We start from the raw sequence: 3,938 nt of genomic DNA on the forward strand, positions 1-3,938 counted from the left end.
TGTACAATACAGATCGATGTTTGTTTTGTTCCTGCACTGTTTGATGTTAGAATCTGTAAAAGCTCAGGTTTCAGTACCCCTCCCGCTCGCTAAAACCTCTTCTCTCATCCTCTTCTTCTCTCCTCCTCTCTGTTATTCTATAGCTCGGCCTCTAACACAGATAGTCTCAGTCTGAAGTGGAGATACCACCAAGCATTCTGCTTGAGTGTGAACGGCTTTCAAGTTGAAAGATCCCTGGAGATTCCTGTAACACGGTCGGGGAATAATGTGAACCGGGAGTCCTCCTTATCCCCAGTCAACCCACTCTTCTGGTGAGAGACATTATCCCCCACTTACCACCACCCCACTGAGGATGTCTAGACTGCTCTCTGTTCCGCTTGTCCTGGCTTCTCTGTGAAGTCACAGCCCAGGGGTGTCCGCCACACGGCCAGGGAAGGGCAGACATCAGACCAAACCCCAGTATGAAGAACCTGCTGGTGTCCTGGCTCCGGAGGAAGATCATGGGGGTGGCGGAGAGGGAAACACGGAAAGTCCTGCTGCAAGCCTCGAGCGAGAAATATTTTCTGGTTAATTTTGCAGGTAAGAAGCATTTGTGGGTGATCACAGCCCCGTCTCACAGCGACCACTAACTCCACGTGAAGGAGAAACAGATCCATGACATGGAGCAGGAGAGGCTAAACTGCCGCCTGGCCGAGAGGGACACCGTTATCGTCACCATCATCCAGAACGCAATGATGGAAGGCAGGATCCAGAAGACCACCTTCCAGGGAGAGGCCACTGTGGAGAGCATGGGCCCAGGCATGGTCACAAAGCTGATGCATTACCTGGAGCTGGGGGACCCCAGGCTTCTCGGTGCTAGTCAGGAAGAAGAACCTGAGGGTGAGTGAGCGGTTCCCTTACCCCATCCATGTGGAAGCCGTCCTGAAGGTCATTGATCAGTTCCCCATACGCAAGCTCGAAAAACTCACTAGGAAGAGCTCCCGTCTGAAATGTAAAATCATCAAGAAGAGGAGAGAAGAAAAAGATTCATGTGATTAAGAATGTACCCAGTCCCCGTATGCAGGCAAACGTAAGGAAGCCCGTGGACAAGAAGGCTGCACTGAAGAGCAAAATTCAGGACATCCTCAGTGGTCGCTCCAGGTTCGTCATTCGAAAGACACCCTTTGATTCAAAAGGAACACAAATATTAATCACAGGGAAGGCAAACTCCAAAGCTGTGGGAGAGGACAACCCAACAAATTATGGAAATGTTGCTACAGAAAGAAAAACATACACCTCGACTGTGGAGGCAAGAGAAAAAAGACTATAACCAACTTTAGTGATAATAGGCCAAAACCAGAGAACGTTGGTGGGGGAGGAGAATCCTTGGAGAAAAACAAATCCAAAAGAAAAAGCAAAGGGAAGAATGATGGGCAGAAGAAGAACAGACAAGGCAAAGGGAAGAATGATGGGCAGAAGAAGAACAGACAAGGCAAAGGGAAGAATGATGGGCAGAAGAAGAACAGACAAGGCAAAGGGAAGAATGATGGGCAGAAGAAGAACAGACAAGGCAAAAGGAAGAATGATGGGCAGAAGAAGAACAGACAAGGCAAAGGGAAGAATGATGGGCAGAAGAAGAACAGACAAGGCAAAGGGAAGAATGATGGGCAGAAGAAGAACAGACAAGGCAAAGGGAAGAATGATGGGCAGAAGAAGAACAGACAAGGCAAAGGGAAGAACGATGGGCAGAAGAAGAACAGACAAGGCAAAGGGAAGAATGATGGGCAAAAGAAGAACAGACAAGGCAAAGGGAAGAATGATGGGCAGAAGAAGAACAGACAAGGCAAAGTGAAGAATGATGGGCAGAAGAAGAACAGACAAGGCAAAGGGAAGAATGATGGGCAGAAGAAGAACAGACAAGGCAAAGGGAAGAATGATGGGCAGAAGAAGAACAGACAAGGCAAAGGGAAGAATGATGGGCAGAAGAAGAACAGACAAGGCAAAGGGAAGAATGATGGGCAGAAGAAGAACAGACAAGGCAAAGGGAAGAATGATGGGCAGAAGAAGAACAGACAAGGCAAAGGGAAGAACGATGGGCAGAAGAAGAACAGACAAGGCAAAGGGAAGAATGATGGGCAGAAGAAGAACAGAAAAGGCAAAGGGAATAAATCCCACAGAGATGTGAATGAGAACAACCAGGAAGTACTGATGGCCTTTGTAGAGCAGTTGAAGGGGAACAGAAGACTTATGGTAAATGCTTTTATGAGTAACTTTTAAGTCTATCAATAAATCTGTTTGTTTGTCATCTCTCTCACCTTTGCGCTGACACGAATCCTTTCGTTACACAGATTACCAAGTTTAGTAGTTCAGTAGTGATCAACTGACACATTCATTAAGTGATATTTGTGTCCTGGCGGGTTATGTATTCTAGGAAGTATGTCATGTACCTCCACCCTCATCTGCGTTGATGGATTACGTTGACACCTTTCCATCATGACGGTCTGAAATGGAGAGGGAGAGAAACTCCTGTCGCCTGCTCCAAATCCCAACAACAGGGTGGGCCACTGCTGAGGTATGTGATTAAGTCAACATGGGAACCTTACATAATACCCCTAGAAAGCATTATCATGTGACTTGTAATAGTTACAAAGCAGGGCACAGATAATAATAGAGCCGTTTACCCCAACCAGGTTCATGTCTAAAAGGAGACTGCTGATCATCTCTACTTCATCTGAGGATGACTACTCCTTCCAACAGTAGCTCCAGGGGCTGAGAGGAAAGGCCTGTCCTATGGGTCAGGCTCCCTGTTAAACATCTCCAAACAGACCAGACTAGTCTAAGAATGATTGAGTGTTGTTAACCTCAGAAACATTATGCCATTATCACAATAGTCCTCACTCAGAAGTAATGGAAGGATGATGACTAAATACTTGATTTCCATTGTTGGTCTTTCCAACAGGCGTCCGTCATTTTGCTGTTCGGAACAGGACCAACAGCCTCAGGCTCTGTGGAACTGTTTCCACTCAATGGTGAGTTTGTTTTTTATAAGATAATACTGTGTACTGACAACAGGCAATGTCAACATGACATGCATTGTATGTTTTTGGACAGGAAATAGAATCCAAATCCCTTTGAATGATCCAACCATTCCTGTACACAGACCTTACCCAAGAGATATGCCACAGAAAAACAATCTTTCTATTTCCTTCTGTTATTTCCCACACTGATTCGATCCCACTTATTAACAGTCAAATGTTGATGGAAATAATCGGGAAATGGCATGACAAACACCTTTCCTTTATCCTTCTCAGGGAAGAACCAAACTGAGAACGAGCGTTTTGTCATGAGATGTGGTCAACGGTCTCCGGGATCAGCTGAAGATCAACTGGGAGTACTTCAGTGGGGTGGGGAAGGACGGGGATATGAATGACTGGTTCACCTCGCCCATGTGGTCTCTGGCCAACATCTAGGACCTATTGGACTCCATGGAGCTGCGGCAGCAAGAGGAGAAGCTGCAGAGGACTTTGGGTATTCACTGTCCTGAGGTTACTGGCGATAGTTACCAAGGTCATGATGAGGAAGCAGACGAGTGATACTTTTACCACAGGTTAGAGGTCAGAGGTGTGAAAGAGAGAACAGCCCAAATACCTTAAACACCATGGCAGCAAGCTCAAATGAGTGTTTAATGGTTGTGGGTAAAACACTTGACATAATAACAGATGGAATCATAACCATTAAAGGAATTTTATTAGAAATGTCTTTGCAAACTAGATCAATTTATCAGCATTTTGTACTTTGAAATGGCTAACATTACCAAAACAATATCTACAAATACTTTCTTGAAATTAAGTTATTTTCTATAATTGTGAAGTTGACATCTGGTTTCTTTTAACTCTACAGACCTGGACAGCTGTAAAAAGAGAAAGTCATAAAAAAAACAATGCCTGAAGGTGTGCTTC

At 45.3% G+C, this 3,938-nt stretch overlaps 1 pseudogene; it reads left to right on the plus strand.

Annotated features, from left to right (window-relative positions):
- Positions 1-461: 461 nt before the first annotated feature.
- On the plus strand, positions 462-3,587 carry LOC139409686 (coiled-coil domain-containing protein 80-like; annotated as a pseudogene).
- The last annotated feature ends 351 nt before the right edge of the window (positions 3,588-3,938 follow it).

This window comes from Oncorhynchus clarkii, chromosome 5 (genome assembly GCF_045791955.1).
Source record: "Oncorhynchus clarkii lewisi isolate Uvic-CL-2024 chromosome 5, UVic_Ocla_1.0, whole genome shotgun sequence".
NCBI lineage: Eukaryota > Metazoa > Chordata > Actinopteri > Salmoniformes > Salmonidae > Oncorhynchus > Oncorhynchus clarkii.